Source organism: Schistocerca serialis, chromosome 1, assembly GCF_023864345.2.
Source record: "Schistocerca serialis cubense isolate TAMUIC-IGC-003099 chromosome 1, iqSchSeri2.2, whole genome shotgun sequence".
Classification (NCBI taxonomy): Eukaryota; Metazoa; Arthropoda; class Insecta; order Orthoptera; family Acrididae; genus Schistocerca; species Schistocerca serialis.
Window position 1 is genome coordinate 487092583 of NC_064638.1, and position 22614 is coordinate 487115196.

A 22614-nucleotide genomic window follows, 5' to 3' on the forward strand; every position below is an offset into this window, starting at 1 on the left:
GATAACTTTTTTGAATGTAGTATTCTCGAACATAACGCAGCTGAAACGGTATTGTAGTCGGGTCGAGAGGTGCTGCTTCAGATAGAGGCCGATGAATAGCGAACAGAACAGCTGTGGGGCTCGACGGATCCTGTTCAATGGTGACGCTCGTCCGATGAAGGAGCAATGCTGCGGCTTTCATAGCAAAATGAATGAGCCCGAGCCCACCCTGTTCGCGCGGTAAAGTACATGTTTCGTAAGACACCTTGAAAATATGTCCCCGCCACAATAGCCAATAGACTGCCTGTGTTATGGCTCTGCCCAAATTCTTGGGTACCTGAAATAACTGTGCGAGGTACCAGGCTTTGCTGAGCAAGAAAACATTTATTAAAATCACCCGCTGTGTTAATGCGAGGGTGCGAGTAGCGGACAGGCTAGCCATAGCTCGTATGCCATTTAAGACAAGACGCCAGTTGTAGGACGCAGTCTGTAACAGATTGGCCCGAAAGCGAACACCCAAAATTTTGTGTTCCTGCTTCACTGTAAACCATGGGCGTTTGAAGCCACGTGTCGCTGCATAAATAGGCAGAAAAACCGTCTTACGGGTATTGATGCTCGCACCGGATGCACGTTCATACTGTGTAAGAACTGCGCGTATTGTAGCAAAGTCGGTAGCCGAGGACACCAAGAGGCCAAGGTCGTCAGCATAAGCGCGACAAACGTGCTTCTCATTCCCAATACGTATTCCCCTACAAACACTATGCAACTTACGCAACAAAGGATCTAAGGAAATAGCGTAAAGCGCCATTGACAGAGGGCACCCTTGTTTGACGGAACAGCAGAGCGGGACAGGTTCCGATAAAAGTCCATTGATACTAATCCGTGAGGTGGAATTTTGGAAAAGGTTAAAAATCAGAGTTATATATTTTACACCGAAACCAAACTTCTGGAGCACTCGCCAGAGATATATGTGGCTAACTCTGTCAAAAGCCATTGCAAAATCGACGGATAAAATGCCAAAAGGAATCCTATTCGTCGAAGCATAGGCAATGGCATCTCGGTATGTCGACACAGCACCATAGAGAGTGCGTTGAGGCACTGCACAGTATTGAAAGGGACTAATGAGTTTTTTCATGACCAGCTTCAAGCGGGAAGAGACACATTTGGTGAAGAGTTTGTAATCACCATTAAGAAGGGTGATTGGTCTAAGATTGCACAGTTTCCTGGTGACCGGAACCTTTGGAACCAAGACCACAATACCTTCCAGGAAGGACGCAGGGACATCCACACCATTTAAAATTTCATTAAAAACGTCAGACAGGGCAGAGCCAAACAAGTGCCAAAAATGCAGATAAAATTCCGGTGGCAACCCATCAGCGCCCGGTGATTTGTTCTGGGAACACAGTTTTAAGACATCACCCACTTCGTCCACGGTAAAGTTTTCTGTGAGACGACGGCGATCCGCTACGGATAAGACGTATGGAACGCCGTGGAGAAGCTCGGAAATCGCGGCAGCATCAGTATATTTCTCACTGAAAAGTTCGATGAAGTGACGGTGGGCCTCGGCAAGAATTGCCGCCTGGCTATTAAGCCGCGCACCGTCAGCTGATTCCAGCTCTGTGACGTAACGTCGCTTTGCGCGCCGGCGTTCGCGCAGCTGATGAAACACGGAAGGCGCTTCATCAGCAAGCGCCCCGGGGGCTCGGCTCCGTACGACAGATCCGCGCAACGATTCCCGTTTCAAATCCAGAAGACGGAGTTTTATACGCCGAATTGTCGCCATCCGAAGAGCGGGATTGTTTGTGTGCAGGTGGATGGCATCATTTAAACAGCTCTCGTAAAATTGCAATGTAGAACGCTCCCAGTGAGCAACATCCTGACTGAACTCCAGGATGGCCTTGCGTAATGCCGGCTTAACAAATTCTACCCACCAAGACAAAGTGGAGGCATATAGACCACGATATTTCAGCACCCTCTGCCACACACGCACGATAACCGGCGCAAAATGTGGGTGTGAGAGATGTCGCACATTAAACTTCCATAATCGACTTGCGCGGGGTTTATCCGCCAATAGAGAATGAAAGCGGCAGACATACGCACAATGATCGGAAAAAATCACGGGGTGAACAGAGGAGTCCGTAAGACAGTGCTGTTTATCACGAGAAACGTAAATCCTATCGAGCCGACTCCTTCCCGTGGGATAAAAGAAAGTAAAGCCCACGGCCCGCGGGTGTAAATAACACCACGAGTCAATGAAATTCATCTCAGCAACGAGCGTCTGTAATTCTAGGCACTTATACGGCCGTGGCTCCTGATCTCTATCGTCCAGCACGCAATTAAAATCGCCGCCCATGACTACAGGCAGGTGGGGGCCCTGTAAAAGGTGACAAATGTCACTGCTATAAAACACACGGCGACGTGGCTGCCCGTCGGCACCAGAAGGGGCGTACACGTTAATATATCTTACGTTGTTGATCGTGCAAGCTACACCACGACCGTTAGGAATTGTAGCGACATTACTATAGTCATGACCAACACGAATTAAAATGGCAGTACCACAATTACACTCGACATCAAAGTTCAAGAGTACTTGATAGCCCGGAATGGAGTGAAGTAGATCTATCACAACCTCCTGCAAAAACACGACGTCAGCAGCAATGTAATTTAAAAAACCCACAAAACTTGCAAACTTCACAGGCGACTCCAATTTATTAAGATTAATAGTAGCCACAACTGATGGAGGGCGGGCTACCATAGACAACAAGGAAAAACAAATAAAACAAATTAGACGGCAGGAGTGGACCCACCCTCCTCCTCCATATCGTCTGCCCAGTCACAACGTTCAGACGGTGCAGCTGAAGTAGACGGTTCTTGTGTGGGAGGTGCAGACGCGGAATCCTGCGAAGGGGGACGCGTGCGACGCTGGGGGGTGTCTTCCGCCTTACGCTTAACCGAAAGTTGTGCGGGGTTCGTTGCCTGAGACGTCGTAGTGTCCATTGCAAGAGTTACATCAGAGTGGTGCAACATTTCCTTTAACTGCTGTACAACCTGTTCCCGCCTGTCTGCCGACACACTTGTCGTAGGCGCTGGCTGACTGCTCGCCACAGGACGCTGTGGACGACGCCCCGCCGCAACCGACGGCCGTGATTCGACTACGGGGCGGGGCAAGGGCTTGTGCGCCGGCTTTTGCACAGATTTTTGTTTTTGTTTTGACTTCGGACGAGGAACCTGCTTCCATTCCGGAGACGGGCTGCGTTCTCCGCGAGAAAAAGACCGTGTGTCTAAAATCCGCGAGCTACTGGCACTGCGGAAGCGGTCAGTATTGCCACGCCTCTCCGAAACACTTTCACGTCTGGGCTTTGGTTCCTGTGAGGCAGGAACCGCGTCCGGAAACCCGTGAGGTACGGAAGTGGATGGTGACGAATCCACTACAGCAACAGGGGGGGTAACCACCTGAACGGGTTCTGATCCGGTCCGTTCCGGAGCTTCAGGCACAGCCGAAGGCGGAATCGGTACAGTAGCGGCGGGAACTGACTGAGAAAGTACGGACAAGGATTGAACAGTATCAGAACCGGTGGCAGTGGCATCGACATCCATCGCGACCGCAGCAACTAACGGCGTTTCCGTTTCCGCGGAACGTGCCGGTGAACGGGGAACACCTAACAACACGGCCGCGTACGACGCGTCGTCATCTTGCCCACGGGGCGGTAGCTGCACAGGGCGCCTACGCCTAGGACAATTTTGTCTAAAATGGTCTGTGGCATTGCAATAGGAACACGTTTGCGGCTGACCACTATACGAAATAAAAGCCCGGTGGCCGGCCATAACCAAAAACGAAGGAACGTGCTTCCTCACAATCATCTTTACACTACGGATACCGTTCTCAACCTGATATATATAAGCGGACGACCACTTTTCTTTTGTAATCGACAAAACTGTGCCATAAGGCATAAGGCTACGAGCTATTGTCTCATTCCTAGTCTCAAACGGCAGATTGAATACCCGAACATTTCGAATACCGAATCCAGCATTCGACAGAGTCACATTGCTAATTGTCCCATCAGAGTGTTTGAATTTACGTACGCCACCATTTTCACTGACAAGAGCATCACACAATTCCGGACATTTCAATTTTACGAACAAAGAGTTCAGGAACGCGTCTAATTGCAATCCTAGCACTTCACTTTCAGGAATTTGCAAGTCATTTTTCATCCACGAATGAATTTCGAAAGCAGACGGTCGGGTTACGTTTCTATCAAATTCGCACTGGATATTATTTTCTCGGTCTTCAGAATCCATGTTAACTTACAGCTCAGCTGACTACAGCAGCGAAGAAACAGTCACCGCGAAGAACCGTCGCCGACTGCGAAGCACACGTAAACACCGCCCGACACGCCGGAGCGAGCGCGCGATGTGTTCGGGCCCACGACTCCGAAGAGACTGGTGCCTAAAACCAGCGCCTTAGACCGCTCGGCCACGTTACCGTTGCAGCAGCAGCGGCAAAACGTTTCCTTTGTACTACAAAGATCACTTCGAAATGGAAGTATCTTGGCATGTATTTCCACTGCTCTCCCACTGGAAGCGTCCCTTTAGGCCATCCACAGCAAGAAAAAGCCGTGCCCGCCGCATGGTAGCGACGCCACTTGTCTGTAGCTGTCGCAGTTAAGGAGACAGCGTCAAGAGACGTTTTCGTGCCGTGACCAGGTTTCGAACCTGGGCTTTCCGTAACCACTAAATTATCGTAGCTGTAACTGTCAGGCGGAGCTAGAATGCTCCATGTGTCAAACATATGTGAGCTCAAGGAGGTTACACTTGAAGAAAAAGCGGCAGGTTAACGCGATCACAGCGAAACCCCCGACAGCTACAGGACTCGAAACCGCGCCAACAGAGAGACTGGTGCCTTAAACCAGCGCCTTAAAGCGCTCGGCCACGCTACATGCGCTGCTTGGTGCGCCAGTGTTCCTAGCATTTGTACAAACAGTGCACGCCACAGCTTCCTGTTCTGCTGGGACTGGCTGCTCATCCATCGCACTTCAAACAACTGCCCTTTTCGACTACAGAGAGCAGCGGACGTCTGCGCTCTGGGAGGCGACATTACGTGTTGGGGATGAAGTGGTAGTGCAAACTGCGGCCTGCGGAACACGAGTGAAAAAATCAAGAGAGTACTGTCATTTCGAGTACTCGTCATTGCAACGGCAGCAAGGCAAAACTTTCAAAATTGCCGTGACCAGGATTCGAACCTGGGTTATTGCGGCCACAACGCAATGTCCTAACCACTAGACGATCACGGCCATGGCCACGGAGGCGCCCGCGAAGGCAGCTGGCTGGAATGCAAGTGGCGATACCCAGCAAAGCCTAGGCCAAGGTGTACGCCACAGCAGTGTCAGACACGGTCTCCATCACATGTATACGAGCAAATGAACGTGCCTGCGCTGTCAGGACACTAACTACAGTGGTTAGCTGCATTCACCTCCGTGGCAATGTCTTGCAGTCCCCCAAGCCTCTTGACTACAGGTATGTGGCTGGATAACAAGTGGATAGACGCTTCATCTCTCTCGCCGTCAGGTGTTGCCGTGAATCATACTTAACGTAGCTTTCTGCACGCGTCAGCGTAGCGTCAGTCGAGCAAAGTCGAGACAAGTCGCACAAGAGGAGCAACAAAAACGCGCAATTCCGGTACCGGGAATCGAACCCGGGCCTCCTGGGTGAGAGCCAGGTATCCTAGCCACTAGACCACACCGGATAACGACGGCAGTGCTCTTTCCAGCGAACGCAGCAGCCACGCACGGTTAACTGACGACAACTGTAAAAAATCCACTCTCTCGCGTTATAGAACGGCGTGCTCCGGACGCATTTCGTGGAGACGAACGCCAGCAATGATGAGAGCAAAAGGTGCCTACAAATGCTGTCGTTGCACCACGCACTGTTCTACGACCATTCACCAAGCAGACGCTCACGCCTTGTTGTGCTGCTTCCTTTGCGGGCAATGAGTGCATCTGCCTTCGACACAGGAAACATTACACGCTTGGCAGCTGTGGGATTGGAACCCACGCCTCCGAAGAGAATGGTGCCTGACACCAGCGCCTTAGACCGCTCGGCCACGCTACCTACACAACACGCGCGTCACAAGAGCTGCGTCCTACCCCACGAGAACACACCGCAACGGCACAAAAATGAGACGTAAAAAGTGGCAACGGTGGGATTCGAACCCACGCCTCCGAAGAGACTGGTGCCTAAAACCAGCGCCTTAGACCGCTCGGCCACGTTACCGTTGCAGCAGCAGCGGCAAAACGTTTCCTTTGTACTACAAAGATCACTTCGAAATGGAAGTATCTTGGCATGTATTTCCACTGCTCTCCCACTGGAAGCGTCCCTTTAGGCCATCCACAGCAAGAAAAAGCCGTGCCCGCCGCATGGTAGCGACGCCACTTGTCTGTAGCTGTCGCAGTTAAGGAGACAGCGTCAAGAGACGTTTTCGTGCCGTGACCAGGTTTCGAACCTGGGCTTTCCGTAACCACTAAATTATCGTAGCTGTAACTGTCAGGCGGAGCTAGAATGCTCCATGTGTCAAACATATGTGAGCTCAAGGAGGTTACACTTGAAGAAAAAGCGGCAGGTTAACGCGATCACAGCGAAACCCCCGACAGCTACAGGACTCGAAACCGCGCCAACAGAGAGACTGGTGCCTTAAACCAGCGCCTTAAAGCGCTCGGCCACGCTACATGCGCTGCTTGGTGCGCCAGTGTTCCTAGCATTTGTACAAACAGTGCACGCCACAGCTTCCTGTTCTGCTGGGACTGGCTGCTCATCCATCGCACTTCAAACAACTGCCCTTTTCGACTACAGAGAGCAGCGGACGTCTGCGCTCTGGGAGGCGACATTACGTGTTGGGGATGAAGTGGTAGTGCAAACTGCGGCCTGCGGAACACGAGTGAAAAAATCAAGAGAGTACTGTCATTTCGAGTACTCGTCATTGCAACGGCAGCAAGGCAAAACTTTCAAAATTGCCGTGACCAGGATTCGAACCTGGGTTATTGCGGCCACAACGCAATGTCCTAACCACTAGACGATCACGGCCATGGCCACGGAGGCGCCCGCGAAGGCAGCTGGCTGGAATGCAAGTGGCGATACCCAGCAAAGCCTAGGCCAAGGTGTACGCCACAGCAGTGTCAGACACGGTCTCCATCACATGTATACGAGCAAATGAACGTGCCTGCGCTGTCAGGACACTAACTACAGTGGTTAGCTGCATTCACCTCCGTGGCAATGTCTTGCAGTCCCCCAAGCCTCTTGACTACAGGTATGTGGCTGGATAACAAGTGGATAGACGCTTCATCTCTCTCGCCGTCAGGTGTTGCCGTGAATCATACTTAACGTAGCTTTCTGCACGCGTCAGCGTAGCGTCAGTCGAGCAAAGTCGAGACAAGTCGCACAAGAGGAGCAACAAAAACGCGCAATTCCGGTACCGGGAATCGAACCCGGGCCTCCTGGGTGAGAGCCAGGTATCCTAGCCACTAGACCACACCGGATAACGACGGCAGTGCTCTTTCCAGCGAACGCAGCAGCCACGCACGGTTAACTGACGACAACTGTAAAAAATCCACTCTCTCGCGTTATAGAACGGCGTGCTCCGGACGCATTTCGTGGAGACGAACGCCAGCAATGATGAGAGCAAAAGGTGCCTACAAATGCTGTCGTTGCACCACGCACTGTTCTACGACCATTCACCAAGCAGACGCTCACGCCTTGTTGTGCTGCTTCCTTTGCGGGCAATGAGTGCATCTGCCTTCGACACAGGAAACATTACACGCTTGGCAGCTGTGGGATTGGAACCCACGCCTCCGAAGAGAATGGTGCCTGACACCAGCGCCTTAGACCGCTCGGCCACGCTACCTACACAACACGCGCGTCACAAGAGCTGCGTCCTACCCCACGAGAACACACCGCAACGGCACAAAAATGAGACGTAAAAAGTGGCAACGGTGGGATTCGAACCCACGCCTCCGAAGAGACTGGTGCCTAAAACCAGCGCCTTAGACCGCTCGGCCACGTTACCGTTGCAGCAGCAGCGGCAAAACGTTTCCTTTGTACTACAAAGATCACTTCGAAATGGAAGTATCTTGGCATGTATTTCCACTGCTCTCCCACTGGAAGCGTCCCTTTAGGCCATCCACAGCAAGAAAAAGCCGTGCCCGCCGCATGGTAGCGACGCCACTTGTCTGTAGCTGTCGCAGTTAAGGAGACAGCGTCAAGAGACGTTTTCGTGCCGTGACCAGGTTTCGAACCTGGGCTTTCCGTAACCACTAAATTATCGTAGCTGTAACTGTCAGGCGGAGCTAGAATGCTCCATGTGTCAAACATATGTGAGCTCAAGGAGGTTACACTTGAAGAAAAAGCGGCAGGTTAACGCGATCACAGCGAAACCCCCGACAGCTACAGGACTCGAAACCGCGCCAACAGAGAGACTGGTGCCTTAAACCAGCGCCTTAAAGCGCTCGGCCACGCTACATGCGCTGCTTGGTGCGCCAGTGTTCCTAGCATTTGTACAAACAGTGCACGCCACAGCTTCCTGTTCTGCTGGGACTGGCTGCTCATCCATCGCACTTCAAACAACTGCCCTTTTCGACTACAGAGAGCAGCGGACGTCTGCGCTCTGGGAGGCGACATTACGTGTTGGGGATGAAGTGGTAGTGCAAACTGCGGCCTGCGGAACACGAGTGAAAAAATCAAGAGAGTACTGTCATTTCGAGTACTCGTCATTGCAACGGCAGCAAGGCAAAACTTTCAAAATTGCCGTGACCAGGATTCGAACCTGGGTTATTGCGGCCACAACGCAATGTCCTAACCACTAGACGATCACGGCCATGGCCACGGAGGCGCCCGCGAAGGCAGCTGGCTGGAATGCAAGTGGCGATACCCAGCAAAGCCTAGGCCAAGGTGTACGCCACAGCAGTGTCAGACACGGTCTCCATCACATGTATACGAGCAAATGAACGTGCCTGCGCTGTCAGGACACTAACTACAGTGGTTAGCTGCATTCACCTCCGTGGCAATGTCTTGCAGTCCCCCAAGCCTCTTGACTACAGGTATGTGGCTGGATAACAAGTGGATAGACGCTTCATCTCTCTCGCCGTCAGGTGTTGCCGTGAATCATACTTAACGTAGCTTTCTGCACGCGTCAGCGTAGCGTCAGTCGAGCAAAGTCGAGACAAGTCGCACAAGAGGAGCAACAAAAACGCGCAATTCCGGTACCGGGAATCGAACCCGGGCCTCCTGGGTGAGAGCCAGGTATCCTAGCCACTAGACCACACCGGATAACGACGGCAGTGCTCTTTCCAGCGAACGCAGCAGCCACGCACGGTTAACTGACGACAACTGTAAAAAATCCACTCTCTCGCGTTATAGAACGGCGTGCTCCGGACGCATTTCGTGGAGACGAACGCCAGCAATGATGAGAGCAAAAGGTGCCTACAAATGCTGTCGTTGCACCACGCACTGTTCTACGACCATTCACCAAGCAGACGCTCACGCCTTGTTGTGCTGCTTCCTTTGCGGGCAATGAGTGCATCTGCCTTCGACACAGGAAACATTACACGCTTGGCAGCTGTGGGATTGGAACCCACGCCTCCGAAGAGAATGGTGCCTGACACCAGCGCCTTAGACCGCTCGGCCACGCTACCTACACAACACGCGCGTCACAAGAGCTGCGTCCTACCCCACGAGAACACACCGCAACGGCACAAAAATGAGACGTAAAAAGTGGCAACGGTGGGATTCGAACCCACGCCTCCGAAGAGACTGGTGCCTAAAACCAGCGCCTTAGACCGCTCGGCCACGTTACCGTTGCAGCAGCAGCGGCAAAACGTTTCCTTTGTACTACAAAGATCACTTCGAAATGGAAGTATCTTGGCATGTATTTCCACTGCTCTCCCACTGGAAGCGTCCCTTTAGGCCATCCACAGCAAGAAAAAGCCGTGCCCGCCGCATGGTAGCGACGCCACTTGTCTGTAGCTGTCGCAGTTAAGGAGACAGCGTCAAGAGACGTTTTCGTGCCGTGACCAGGTTTCGAACCTGGGCTTTCCGTAACCACTAAATTATCGTAGCTGTAACTGTCAGGCGGAGCTAGAATGCTCCATGTGTCAAACATATGTGAGCTCAAGGAGGTTACACTTGAAGAAAAAGCGGCAGGTTAACGCGATCACAGCGAAACCCCCGACAGCTACAGGACTCGAAACCGCGCCAACAGAGAGACTGGTGCCTTAAACCAGCGCCTTAAAGCGCTCGGCCACGCTACATGCGCTGCTTGGTGCGCCAGTGTTCCTAGCATTTGTACAAACAGTGCACGCCACAGCTTCCTGTTCTGCTGGGACTGGCTGCTCATCCATCGCACTTCAAACAACTGCCCTTTTCGACTACAGAGAGCAGCGGACGTCTGCGCTCTGGGAGGCGACATTACGTGTTGGGGATGAAGTGGTAGTGCAAACTGCGGCCTGCGGAACACGAGTGAAAAAATCAAGAGAGTACTGTCATTTCGAGTACTCGTCATTGCAACGGCAGCAAGGCAAAACTTTCAAAATTGCCGTGACCAGGATTCGAACCTGGGTTATTGCGGCCACAACGCAATGTCCTAACCACTAGACGATCACGGCCATGGCCACGGAGGCGCCCGCGAAGGCAGCTGGCTGGAATGCAAGTGGCGATACCCAGCAAAGCCTAGGCCAAGGTGTACGCCACAGCAGTGTCAGACACGGTCTCCATCACATGTATACGAGCAAATGAACGTGCCTGCGCTGTCAGGACACTAACTACAGTGGTTAGCTGCATTCACCTCCGTGGCAATGTCTTGCAGTCCCCCAAGCCTCTTGACTACAGGTATGTGGCTGGATAACAAGTGGATAGACGCTTCATCTCTCTCGCCGTCAGGTGTTGCCGTGAATCATACTTAACGTAGCTTTCTGCACGCGTCAGCGTAGCGTCAGTCGAGCAAAGTCGAGACAAGTCGCACAAGAGGAGCAACAAAAACGCGCAATTCCGGTACCGGGAATCGAACCCGGGCCTCCTGGGTGAGAGCCAGGTATCCTAGCCACTAGACCACACCGGATAACGACGGCAGTGCTCTTTCCAGCGAACGCAGCAGCCACGCACGGTTAACTGACGACAACTGTAAAAAATCCACTCTCTCGCGTTATAGAACGGCGTGCTCCGGACGCATTTCGTGGAGACGAACGCCAGCAATGATGAGAGCAAAAGGTGCCTACAAATGCTGTCGTTGCACCACGCACTGTTCTACGACCATTCACCAAGCAGACGCTCACGCCTTGTTGTGCTGCTTCCTTTGCGGGCAATGAGTGCATCTGCCTTCGACACAGGAAACATTACACGCTTGGCAGCTGTGGGATTGGAACCCACGCCTCCGAAGAGAATGGTGCCTGACACCAGCGCCTTAGACCGCTCGGCCACGCTACCTACACAACACGCGCGTCACAAGAGCTGCGTCCTACCCCACGAGAACACACCGCAACGGCACAAAAATGAGACGTAAAAAGTGGCAACGGTGGGATTCGAACCCACGCCTCCGAAGAGACTGGTGCCTAAAACCAGCGCCTTAGACCGCTCGGCCACGTTACCGTTGCAGCAGCAGCGGCAAAACGTTTCCTTTGTACTACAAAGATCACTTCGAAATGGAAGTATCTTGGCATGTATTTCCACTGCTCTCCCACTGGAAGCGTCCCTTTAGGCCATCCACAGCAAGAAAAAGCCGTGCCCGCCGCATGGTAGCGACGCCACTTGTCTGTAGCTGTCGCAGTTAAGGAGACAGCGTCAAGAGACGTTTTCGTGCCGTGACCAGGTTTCGAACCTGGGCTTTCCGTAACCACTAAATTATCGTAGCTGTAACTGTCAGGCGGAGCTAGAATGCTCCATGTGTCAAACATATGTGAGCTCAAGGAGGTTACACTTGAAGAAAAAGCGGCAGGTTAACGCGATCACAGCGAAACCCCCGACAGCTACAGGACTCGAAACCGCGCCAACAGAGAGACTGGTGCCTTAAACCAGCGCCTTAAAGCGCTCGGCCACGCTACATGCGCTGCTTGGTGCGCCAGTGTTCCTAGCATTTGTACAAACAGTGCACGCCACAGCTTCCTGTTCTGCTGGGACTGGCTGCTCATCCATCGCACTTCAAACAACTGCCCTTTTCGACTACAGAGAGCAGCGGACGTCTGCGCTCTGGGAGGCGACATTACGTGTTGGGGATGAAGTGGTAGTGCAAACTGCGGCCTGCGGAACACGAGTGAAAAAATCAAGAGAGTACTGTCATTTCGAGTACTCGTCATTGCAACGGCAGCAAGGCAAAACTTTCAAAATTGCCGTGACCAGGATTCGAACCTGGGTTATTGCGGCCACAACGCAATGTCCTAACCACTAGACGATCACGGCCATGGCCACGGAGGCGCCCGCGAAGGCAGCTGGCTGGAATGCAAGTGGCGATACCCAGCAAAGCCTAGGCCAAGGTGTACGCCACAGCAGTGTCAGACACGGTCTCCATCACATGTATACGAGCAAATGAACGTGCCTGCGCTGTCAGGACACTAACTACAGTGGTTAGCTGCATTCACCTCCGTGGCAATGTCTTGCAGTCCCCCAAGCCTCTTGACTACAGGTATGTGGCTGGATAACAAGTGGATAGACGCTTCATCTCTCTCGCCGTCAGGTGTTGCCGTGAATCATACTTAACGTAGCTTTCTGCACGCGTCAGCGTAGCGTCAGTCGAGCAAAGTCGAGACAAGTCGCACAAGAGGAGCAACAAAAACGCGCAATTCCGGTACCGGGAATCGAACCCGGGCCTCCTGGGTGAGAGCCAGGTATCCTAGCCACTAGACCACACCGGATAACGACGGCAGTGCTCTTTCCAGCGAACGCAGCAGCCACGCACGGTTAACTGACGACAACTGTAAAAAATCCACTCTCTCGCGTTATAGAACGGCGTGCTCCGGACGCATTTCGTGGAGACGAACGCCAGCAATGATGAGAGCAAAAGGTGCCTACAAATGCTGTCGTTGCACCACGCACTGTTCTACGACCATTCACCAAGCAGACGCTCACGCCTTGTTGTGCTGCTTCCTTTGCGGGCAATGAGTGCATCTGCCTTCGACACAGGAAACATTACACGCTTGGCAGCTGTGGGATTGGAACCCACGCCTCCGAAGAGAATGGTGCCTGACACCAGCGCCTTAGACCGCTCGGCCACGCTACCTACACAACACGCGCGTCACAAGAGCTGCGTCCTACCCCACGAGAACACACCGCAACGGCACAAAAATGAGACGTAAAAAGTGGCAACGGTGGGATTCGAACCCACGCCTCCGAAGAGACTGGTGCCTAAAACCAGCGCCTTAGACCGCTCGGCCACGTTACCGTTGCAGCAGCAGCGGCAAAACGTTTCCTTTGTACTACAAAGATCACTTCGAAATGGAAGTATCTTGGCATGTATTTCCACTGCTCTCCCACTGGAAGCGTCCCTTTAGGCCATCCACAGCAAGAAAAAGCCGTGCCCGCCGCATGGTAGCGACGCCACTTGTCTGTAGCTGTCGCAGTTAAGGAGACAGCGTCAAGAGACGTTTTCGTGCCGTGACCAGGTTTCGAACCTGGGCTTTCCGTAACCACTAAATTATCGTAGCTGTAACTGTCAGGCGGAGCTAGAATGCTCCATGTGTCAAACATATGTGAGCTCAAGGAGGTTACACTTGAAGAAAAAGCGGCAGGTTAACGCGATCACAGCGAAACCCCCGACAGCTACAGGACTCGAAACCGCGCCAACAGAGAGACTGGTGCCTTAAACCAGCGCCTTAAAGCGCTCGGCCACGCTACATGCGCTGCTTGGTGCGCCAGTGTTCCTAGCATTTGTACAAACAGTGCACGCCACAGCTTCCTGTTCTGCTGGGACTGGCTGCTCATCCATCGCACTTCAAACAACTGCCCTTTTCGACTACAGAGAGCAGCGGACGTCTGCGCTCTGGGAGGCGACATTACGTGTTGGGGATGAAGTGGTAGTGCAAACTGCGGCCTGCGGAACACGAGTGAAAAAATCAAGAGAGTACTGTCATTTCGAGTACTCGTCATTGCAACGGCAGCAAGGCAAAACTTTCAAAATTGCCGTGACCAGGATTCGAACCTGGGTTATTGCGGCCACAACGCAATGTCCTAACCACTAGACGATCACGGCCATGGCCACGGAGGCGCCCGCGAAGGCAGCTGGCTGGAATGCAAGTGGCGATACCCAGCAAAGCCTAGGCCAAGGTGTACGCCACAGCAGTGTCAGACACGGTCTCCATCACATGTATACGAGCAAATGAACGTGCCTGCGCTGTCAGGACACTAACTACAGTGGTTAGCTGCATTCACCTCCGTGGCAATGTCTTGCAGTCCCCCAAGCCTCTTGACTACAGGTATGTGGCTGGATAACAAGTGGATAGACGCTTCATCTCTCTCGCCGTCAGGTGTTGCCGTGAATCATACTTAACGTAGCTTTCTGCACGCGTCAGCGTAGCGTCAGTCGAGCAAAGTCGAGACAAGTCGCACAAGAGGAGCAACAAAAACGCGCAATTCCGGTACCGGGAATCGAACCCGGGCCTCCTGGGTGAGAGCCAGGTATCCTAGCCACTAGACCACACCGGATAACGACGGCAGTGCTCTTTCCAGCGAACGCAGCAGCCACGCACGGTTAACTGACGACAACTGTAAAAAATCCACTCTCTCGCGTTATAGAACGGCGTGCTCCGGACGCATTTCGTGGAGACGAACGCCAGCAATGATGAGAGCAAAAGGTGCCTACAAATGCTGTCGTTGCACCACGCACTGTTCTACGACCATTCACCAAGCAGACGCTCACGCCTTGTTGTGCTGCTTCCTTTGCGGGCAATGAGTGCATCTGCCTTCGACACAGGAAACATTACACGCTTGGCAGCTGTGGGATTGGAACCCACGCCTCCGAAGAGAATGGTGCCTGACACCAGCGCCTTAGACCGCTCGGCCACGCTACCTACACAACACGCGCGTCACAAGAGCTGCGTCCTACCCCACGAGAACACACCGCAACGGCACAAAAATGAGACGTAAAAAGTGGCAACGGTGGGATTCGAACCCACGCCTCCGAAGAGACTGGTGCCTAAAACCAGCGCCTTAGACCGCTCGGCCACGTTACCGTTGCAGCAGCAGCGGCAAAACGTTTCCTTTGTACTACAAAGATCACTTCGAAATGGAAGTATCTTGGCATGTATTTCCACTGCTCTCCCACTGGAAGCGTCCCTTTAGGCCATCCACAGCAAGAAAAAGCCGTGCCCGCCGCATGGTAGCGACGCCACTTGTCTGTAGCTGTCGCAGTTAAGGAGACAGCGTCAAGAGACGTTTTCGTGCCGTGACCAGGTTTCGAACCTGGGCTTTCCGTAACCACTAAATTATCGTAGCTGTAACTGTCAGGCGGAGCTAGAATGCTCCATGTGTCAAACATATGTGAGCTCAAGGAGGTTACACTTGAAGAAAAAGCGGCAGGTTAACGCGATCACAGCGAAACCCCCGACAGCTACAGGACTCGAAACCGCGCCAACAGAGAGACTGGTGCCTTAAACCAGCGCCTTAAAGCGCTCGGCCACGCTACATGCGCTGCTTGGTGCGCCAGTGTTCCTAGCATTTGTACAAACAGTGCACGCCACAGCTTCCTGTTCTGCTGGGACTGGCTGCTCATCCATCGCACTTCAAACAACTGCCCTTTTCGACTACAGAGAGCAGCGGACGTCTGCGCTCTGGGAGGCGACATTACGTGTTGGGGATGAAGTGGTAGTGCAAACTGCGGCCTGCGGAACACGAGTGAAAAAATCAAGAGAGTACTGTCATTTCGAGTACTCGTCATTGCAACGGCAGCAAGGCAAAACTTTCAAAATTGCCGTGACCAGGATTCGAACCTGGGTTATTGCGGCCACAACGCAATGTCCTAACCACTAGACGATCACGGCCATGGCCACGGAGGCGCCCGCGAAGGCAGCTGGCTGGAATGCAAGTGGCGATACCCAGCAAAGCCTAGGCCAAGGTGTACGCCACAGCAGTGTCAGACACGGTCTCCATCACATGTATACGAGCAAATGAACGTGCCTGCGCTGTCAGGACACTAACTACAGTGGTTAGCTGCATTCACCTCCGTGGCAATGTCTTGCAGTCCCCCAAGCCTCTTGACTACAGGTATGTGGCTGGATAACAAGTGGATAGACGCTTCATCTCTCTCGCCGTCAGGTGTTGCCGTGAATCATACTTAACGTAGCTTTCTGCACGCGTCAGCGTAGCGTCAGTCGAGCAAAGTCGAGACAAGTCGCACAAGAGGAGCAACAAAAACGCGCAATTCCGGTACCGGGAATCGAACCCGGGCCTCCTGGGTGAGAGCCAGGTATCCTAGCCACTAGACCACACCGGATAACGACGGCAGTGCTCTTTCCAGCGAACGCAGCAGCCACGCACGGTTAACTGACGACAACTGTAAAAAATCCACTCTCTCGCGTTATAGAACGGCGTGCTCCGGACGCATTTCGTGGAGACGAACGCCAGCAATGATGAGAGCAAAAGGTGCCTACAAATGCTGTCGTTGCACCACGCACTGTTCTACGACCATTCACCAAGCAGACGCTCACGCCTTGTTGTGCTGCTTCCTTTGCGGGCAATGAGTGCATCTGCCTTCGACACAGGAAACATTACACGCTTGGCAGCTGTGGGATTGGAACCCACGCCTCCGAAGAGAATGGTGCCTGACACCAGCGCCTTAGACCGCTCGGCCACGCTACCTACACAACACGCGCGTCACAAGAGCTGCGTCCTACCCCACGAGAACACACCGCAACGGCACAAAAATGAGACGTAAAAAGTGGCAACGGTGGGATTCGAACCCACGCCTCCGAAGAGACTGGTGCCTAAAACCAGCGCCTTAGACCGCTCGGCCACGTTACCGTTGCAGCAGCAGCGGCAAAACGTTTCCTTTGTACTACAAAGATCACTTCGAAATGGAAGTATCTTGGCATGTATTTCCACTGCTCTCCCACTGGAAGCGTCCCTTTAGGCCATCCACAGCAAGAAAAAGCCGTGCCCGCCGCATGGTAGCGACGCCACTTGTCTGTAGCTGTCGCAGTTAAGGAGACAGCGTCAAGAGACGTTTTCGTGCCGTGACCAGGTTTCGAACCTGGGCTTTCCGTAACCACTAAATTATCGTAGCTGTAACTGTCAGGCGGAGCTAGAATGCTCCATGTGTCAAACATATGTGAGCTCAAGGAGGTTACACTTGAAGAAAAAGCGGCAGGTTAACGCGATCACAGCGAAACCCCCGACAGCTACAGGACTCGAAACCGCGCCAACAGAGAGACTGGTGCCTTAAACCAGCGCCTTAAAGCGCTCGGCCACGCTACATGCGCTGCTTGGTGCGCCAGTGTTCCTAGCATTTGTACAAACAGTGCACGCCACAGCTTCCTGTTCTGCTGGGACTGGCTGCTCATCCATCGCACTTCAAACAACTGCCCTTTTCGACTACAGAGAGCAGCGGACGTCTGCGCTCTGGGAGGCGACATTACGTGTTGGGGATGAAGTGGTAGTGCAAACTGCGGCCTGCGGAACACGAGTGAAAAAATCAAGAGAGTACTGTCATTTCGAGTACTCGTCATTGCAACGGCAGCAAGGCAAAACTTTCAAAATTGCCGTGACCAGGATTCGAACCTGGGTTATTGCGGCCACAACGCAATGTCCTAACCACTAGACGATCACGGCCATGGCCACGGAGGCGCCCGCGAAGGCAGCTGGCTGGAATGCAAGTGGCGATACCCAGCAAAGCCTAGGCCAAGGTGTACGCCACAGCAGTGTCAGACACGGTCTCCATCACATGTATACGAGCAAATGAACGTGCCTGCGCTGTCAGGACACTAACTACAGTGGTTAGCTGCATTCACCTCCGTGGCAATGTCTTGCAGTCCCCCAAGCCTCTTGACTACAGGTATGTGGCTGGATAACAAGTGGATAGACGCTTCATCTCTCTCGCCGTCAGGTGTTGCCGTGAATCATACTTAACGTAGCTTTCTGCACGCGTCAGCGTAGCGTCAGTCGAGCAAAGTCGAGACAAGTCGCACAAGAGGAGCAACAAAAACGCGCAATTCCGGTACCGGGAATCGAACCCGGGCCTCCTGGGTGAGAGCCAGGTATCCTAGCCACTAGACCACACCGGATAACGACGGCAGTGCTCTTTCCAGCGAACGCAGCAGCCACGCACGGTTAACTGACGACAACTGTAAAAAATCCACTCTCTCGCGTTATAGAACGGCGTGCTCCGGACGCATTTCGTGGAGACGAACGCCAGCAATGATGAGAGCAAAAGGTGCCTACAAATGCTGTCGTTGCACCACGCACTGTTCTACGACCATTCACCAAGCAGACGCTCACGCCTTGTTGTGCTGCTTCCTTTGCGGGCAATGAGTGCATCTGCCTTCGACACAGGAAACATTACACGCTTGGCAGCTGTGGGATTGGAACCCACGCCTCCGAAGAGAATGGTGCCTGACACCAGCGCCTTAGACCGCTCGGCCACGCTACCTACACAACACGCGCGTCACAAGAGCTGCGTCCTACCCCACGAGAACACACCGCAACGGCACAAAAATGAGACGTAAAAAGTGGCAACGGTGGGATTCGAACCCACGCCTCCGAAGAGACTGGTGCCTAAAACCAGCGCCTTAGACCGCTCGGCCACGTTACCGTTGCAGCAGCAGCGGCAAAACGTTTCCTTTGTACTACAAAGATCACTTCGAAATGGAAGTATCTTGGCATGTATTTCCACTGCTCTCCCACTGGAAGCGTCCCTTTAGGCCATCCACAGCAAGAAAAAGCCGTGCCCGCCGCATGGTAGCGACGCCACTTGTCTGTAGCTGTCGCAGTTAAGGAGACAGCGTCAAGAGACGTTTTCGTGCCGTGACCAGGTTTCGAACCTGGGCTTTCCGTAACCACTAAATTATCGTAGCTGTAACTGTCAGGCGGAGCTAGAATGCTCCATGTGTCAAACATATGTGAGCTCAAGGAGGTTACACTTGAAGAAAAAGCGGCAGGTTAACGCGATCACAGCGAAACCCCCGACAGCTACAGGACTCGAAACCGCGCCAACAGAGAGACTGGTGCCTTAAACCAGCGCCTTAAAGCGCTCGGCCACGCTACATGCGCTGCTTGGTGCGCCAGTGTTCCTAGCATTTGTACAAACAGTGCACGCCACAGCTTCCTGTTCTGCTGGGACTGGCTGCTCATCCATCGCACTTCAAACAACTGCCCTTTTCGACTACAGAGAGCAGCGGACGTCTGCGCTCTGGGAGGCGACATTACGTGTTGGGGATGAAGTGGTAGTGCAAACTGCGGCCTGCGGAACACGAGTGAAAAAATCAAGAGAGTACTGTCATTTCGAGTACTCGTCATTGCAACGGCAGCAAGGCAAAACTTTCAAAATTGCCGTGACCAGGATTCGAACCTGGGTTATTGCGGCCACAACGCAATGTCCTAACCACTAGACGATCACGGCCATGGCCACGGAGGCGCCCGCGAAGGCAGCTGGCTGGAATGCAAGTGGCGATACCCAGCAAAGCCTAGGCCAAGGTGTACGCCACAGCAGTGTCAGACACGGTCTCCATCACATGTATACGAGCAAATGAACGTGCCTGCGCTGTCAGGACACTAACTACAGTGGTTAGCTGCATTCACCTCCGTGGCAATGTCTTGCAGTCCCCCAAGCCTCTTGACTACAGGTATGTGGCTGGATAACAAGTGGATAGACGCTTCATCTCTCTCGCCGTCAGGTGTTGCCGTGAATCATACTTAACGTAGCTTTCTGCACGCGTCAGCGTAGCGTCAGTCGAGCAAAGTCGAGACAAGTCGCACAAGAGGAGCAACAAAAACGCGCAATTCCGGTACCGGGAATCGAACCCGGGCCTCCTGGGTGAGAGCCAGGTATCCTAGCCACTTTTTTTTTTTTTTTTATTTTTTTTTTTTTTTTTTAGCAACTTTCAACTAGTTTTGTAGTACTCAAACAACACAGTAAAACAGCATGCATCTTTTGCAGAACTGGAAAAAGTCGACCGTGACAGGATTCGAACCTGCAATCTTCGGATCCGAAGTCCGACGCCTTATCCATTTTTTTTTTTTTTTTTTTTTTTTTTTTTTTTTTTTTTTTTTTTTGATGTACACCTAAAATTCCAAAACTACACATTTATTTCATTTCAGAGTTACTTTCAGCTTCAAAAACCATTCCTCTGATATTCATACGAAGCTAGGCATCGTCTTAATCTGTTACGTTCATTACGCAAGGCTCACGAGAGGGGCGCAGGTTGCATCCGCGTAGACACAAAATTTTGCGCCCGCCCAGCGTGGGGCTCGAACCCACGACCCTGAGATTAAGAGTCTCATGCTCTACCGACTTTTTTTTTTTTTTTTTTTTTTTTTTTTTTTTTTTTTTTTTTTATTATTATTATCGGGGACCTCTCGATCTGCAGTCGAATGCTCTACGACTTTTTTTTTTTTTTTTTTTTTTTTTTTTTTTTTTTTTTTTTTTTTTTTTTACCCCGACGTGATTTGAACACGCAACCTTCTTTTTTTTTTTTTTTTTTTTCCTACGACTTTTTTTTTTTTTTTTTTTAAGACGCCTTAACCACTTTTTTTTTTAATTTTTTTTTTGTTTTTTATACATTACAACATGAAAATGAAGAAGCCCCTCCTGGGCCAAAATCATATAGTTCCCTTCCGGAACGCATGTCCGCTGGGGACAGTAGGGAGATAGACTTTCCGGCCTTCCGGACGCTAGGCCGTCTTCTCGATGCTAATTTATAACCGGTGAATTCGGAGAGGGTTTTTTTTTTTTTTTTTTTTTTTTTTTTTTTTTTTTTTTTGATGCCTGGATTCTTCGTGTATCGTTACACAATTGTTACCTGTGTAGATACCAGCATCGCCATACAGCGATATATAGACTAACTGCTCATGCCTATCGTCAACGGTTCGCCAGAAAGTCTTCAAACACCTTCATAAGAAAATGGGCATAATGTTTGCGGTATGTCTGTGTTCGCTTCAGTATCCAGTGTTGGGTCTCCAAGAATGATCTGTACTCGCCCACGTTGTGCTCCGACGTGCTGAATAGGTAGTACACAGTTATCCCCATTAACCAATGTACTGCGTGTCTCTTCGTTCGGGGGTACGGGTTATCATCAGGGCAGAGTAGGGACATCATTGAAATGGCGTGCGGCGCCGTGCGTTGGATGAAGGCCAATAGGCGACAAAGCAGTGGGCACACGTCCTTTGCAGCCCCGCAAACTAGCCGGTGGAGATCCGTATCGTGCAGTTGGCACGTCGGGCAAAGCGGCGATGCCGCGAGATGAATCTGGTTCAGACGTGACTGCGTCGGGTATTTACGATTCACGTAATAGTACCATGTGGCCCGCGCCGCCGTCGGTAAGTTAGGGGGGTGGATATTGCACCAGACCGCAGTCCAGTCGTACCGAGGATATTTGCTTTCGACCACGTTCCGGCGCTGTCGCAACATGAGGGTGCCGTACACACTGCGGACTGCGGGCAGGTCGTCAATAGGCAGCATCTTCCGCAGGTAACTGTAGTCCAGCAGAAAAGTCCGGCAGTGGCACAAGGCCGTTGGGATGTGGTGAATATCGATCGGCGGGTCCAGGTTGGGGGGCACGATTTCCGTCAGGAGGAAGGAGATCAGACGGTTATGGTCGCGTTTCCAATGCCATAGCGTCAGTCGCACGAACAACGCCAAGGCCTTGACGTAGACATTGATGAGTCCGAGGCCGCCAGCCGTCAGCGGGAGAGTGAGCGTCGCGTGACTTACTTTAAAGAGATGTCCGTGGTTTACGTAATGGCCGAAGACTGCCTGGAGTCTGTCCGCTGTCGCCCGCGTCATGGGAAATATTCGCGCTATGTATATAATCTTCGACACCAGGTAGGCGTTAACGAATTCGACCTTCTGCAGCGCATCGAGGGACCGTAAGGTGTGTAGTCGGATACTGGCGCGGATATTGTGCAAGAGGCGTTTGTAGTTGAGAGCGATCGTGCGGCGCATATTCTTAGTGTACGTTACTCCCAAACATTTCATCTCTGTAAGCACCTTAATGCGGGGTTCTGGTTGCGCGGGTAACCCGCGTCCAATGTGCATAATTCCCGATTTCCGCCTGTTGAGCTGTGCACCAGCCGCTTTGCCGTATCTCTCAATCAGAGCTATTGCCATATCAACCTCTGCGTTCGAACGTACTAAGATGACGACATCATCCGCGTAAGCCCGGTACACAAATTTATCTTCTCGCATAGTGACGCCCCGTAGCGTTGTGTGGAGTTGAACCAACAGCGGCTCAATCGCGAGGGCAAACAAGCTCATGGAGAGGGGACACCCCTGTCTGACAGAGCAGTGTATCTGTACGGGTCCTGCTAAAAGTCCGTTTACTAAGATCATTGACTCTGATCCATGAAGAAGCCGCAAGACAGACGCAATGAGCCGTTGTGGAACACTCATCGCCGTCATTGTTTCGCGGAGAAAGTCATGGCCGACTGCATCAAAGGCTTTTTCTAAGGCGACAGCAA

At 52.4% G+C, this 22614-nt stretch overlaps 25 non-coding genes across 25 annotated transcripts; all 25 read right to left on the reverse strand.

The window, feature by feature from the left end:
• Window positions 1-5198: 5198 nt before the first annotated feature.
• On the reverse strand, window positions 5199-5270 carry Trnah-gug (transfer RNA histidin (anticodon GUG)). Its single transcript has one exon. It is a non-coding gene; the product is annotated as a tRNA-His (tRNA).
• A 380-nt stretch (window positions 5271-5650) lies between these two features.
• On the reverse strand, window positions 5651-5722 carry Trnae-cuc (transfer RNA glutamic acid (anticodon CUC)). The gene has a single exon. It is a non-coding gene; the product is annotated as a tRNA-Glu (tRNA).
• Window positions 5723-6167: 445 nt separating this feature from the next.
• Window positions 6168-6249, reverse strand: Trnal-uag (transfer RNA leucine (anticodon UAG)). Its single transcript has one exon. It is a non-coding gene; the product is annotated as a tRNA-Leu (tRNA).
• Window positions 6250-6984: 735 nt separating this feature from the next.
• On the reverse strand, window positions 6985-7056 carry Trnah-gug (transfer RNA histidin (anticodon GUG)). Its single transcript has one exon. It is a non-coding gene; the product is annotated as a tRNA-His (tRNA).
• Window positions 7057-7436: 380 nt separating this feature from the next.
• On the reverse strand, window positions 7437-7508 carry Trnae-cuc (transfer RNA glutamic acid (anticodon CUC)). The gene has a single exon. It is a non-coding gene; the product is annotated as a tRNA-Glu (tRNA).
• A 445-nt stretch (window positions 7509-7953) lies between these two features.
• Trnal-uag (transfer RNA leucine (anticodon UAG)) lies at window positions 7954-8035 on the reverse strand. Its single transcript has one exon. It is a non-coding gene; the product is annotated as a tRNA-Leu (tRNA).
• A 735-nt stretch (window positions 8036-8770) lies between these two features.
• Trnah-gug (transfer RNA histidin (anticodon GUG)) lies at window positions 8771-8842 on the reverse strand. The gene has a single exon. It is a non-coding gene; the product is annotated as a tRNA-His (tRNA).
• Window positions 8843-9222: 380 nt separating this feature from the next.
• Trnae-cuc (transfer RNA glutamic acid (anticodon CUC)) lies at window positions 9223-9294 on the reverse strand. The gene has a single exon. It is a non-coding gene; the product is annotated as a tRNA-Glu (tRNA).
• Window positions 9295-9739: 445 nt separating this feature from the next.
• Window positions 9740-9821, reverse strand: Trnal-uag (transfer RNA leucine (anticodon UAG)). The gene has a single exon. It is a non-coding gene; the product is annotated as a tRNA-Leu (tRNA).
• Window positions 9822-10556: 735 nt separating this feature from the next.
• On the reverse strand, window positions 10557-10628 carry Trnah-gug (transfer RNA histidin (anticodon GUG)). Its single transcript has one exon. It is a non-coding gene; the product is annotated as a tRNA-His (tRNA).
• Window positions 10629-11008: 380 nt separating this feature from the next.
• Window positions 11009-11080, reverse strand: Trnae-cuc (transfer RNA glutamic acid (anticodon CUC)). Its single transcript has one exon. It is a non-coding gene; the product is annotated as a tRNA-Glu (tRNA).
• A 445-nt stretch (window positions 11081-11525) lies between these two features.
• Window positions 11526-11607, reverse strand: Trnal-uag (transfer RNA leucine (anticodon UAG)). Its single transcript has one exon. It is a non-coding gene; the product is annotated as a tRNA-Leu (tRNA).
• Window positions 11608-12342: 735 nt separating this feature from the next.
• Trnah-gug (transfer RNA histidin (anticodon GUG)) lies at window positions 12343-12414 on the reverse strand. Its single transcript has one exon. It is a non-coding gene; the product is annotated as a tRNA-His (tRNA).
• A 380-nt stretch (window positions 12415-12794) lies between these two features.
• On the reverse strand, window positions 12795-12866 carry Trnae-cuc (transfer RNA glutamic acid (anticodon CUC)). Its single transcript has one exon. It is a non-coding gene; the product is annotated as a tRNA-Glu (tRNA).
• A 445-nt stretch (window positions 12867-13311) lies between these two features.
• Window positions 13312-13393, reverse strand: Trnal-uag (transfer RNA leucine (anticodon UAG)). The gene has a single exon. It is a non-coding gene; the product is annotated as a tRNA-Leu (tRNA).
• Window positions 13394-14128: 735 nt separating this feature from the next.
• Window positions 14129-14200, reverse strand: Trnah-gug (transfer RNA histidin (anticodon GUG)). Its single transcript has one exon. It is a non-coding gene; the product is annotated as a tRNA-His (tRNA).
• Window positions 14201-14580: 380 nt separating this feature from the next.
• Trnae-cuc (transfer RNA glutamic acid (anticodon CUC)) lies at window positions 14581-14652 on the reverse strand. Its single transcript has one exon. It is a non-coding gene; the product is annotated as a tRNA-Glu (tRNA).
• A 445-nt stretch (window positions 14653-15097) lies between these two features.
• Window positions 15098-15179, reverse strand: Trnal-uag (transfer RNA leucine (anticodon UAG)). Its single transcript has one exon. It is a non-coding gene; the product is annotated as a tRNA-Leu (tRNA).
• A 735-nt stretch (window positions 15180-15914) lies between these two features.
• On the reverse strand, window positions 15915-15986 carry Trnah-gug (transfer RNA histidin (anticodon GUG)). Its single transcript has one exon. It is a non-coding gene; the product is annotated as a tRNA-His (tRNA).
• Window positions 15987-16366: 380 nt separating this feature from the next.
• On the reverse strand, window positions 16367-16438 carry Trnae-cuc (transfer RNA glutamic acid (anticodon CUC)). The gene has a single exon. It is a non-coding gene; the product is annotated as a tRNA-Glu (tRNA).
• Window positions 16439-16883: 445 nt separating this feature from the next.
• On the reverse strand, window positions 16884-16965 carry Trnal-uag (transfer RNA leucine (anticodon UAG)). Its single transcript has one exon. It is a non-coding gene; the product is annotated as a tRNA-Leu (tRNA).
• Window positions 16966-17700: 735 nt separating this feature from the next.
• On the reverse strand, window positions 17701-17772 carry Trnah-gug (transfer RNA histidin (anticodon GUG)). The gene has a single exon. It is a non-coding gene; the product is annotated as a tRNA-His (tRNA).
• Window positions 17773-18152: 380 nt separating this feature from the next.
• Window positions 18153-18224, reverse strand: Trnae-cuc (transfer RNA glutamic acid (anticodon CUC)). The gene has a single exon. It is a non-coding gene; the product is annotated as a tRNA-Glu (tRNA).
• Window positions 18225-18669: 445 nt separating this feature from the next.
• On the reverse strand, window positions 18670-18751 carry Trnal-uag (transfer RNA leucine (anticodon UAG)). The gene has a single exon. It is a non-coding gene; the product is annotated as a tRNA-Leu (tRNA).
• A 735-nt stretch (window positions 18752-19486) lies between these two features.
• Window positions 19487-19558, reverse strand: Trnah-gug (transfer RNA histidin (anticodon GUG)). Its single transcript has one exon. It is a non-coding gene; the product is annotated as a tRNA-His (tRNA).
• Between the last annotated feature and the right edge of the window lie 3056 nt (window positions 19559-22614).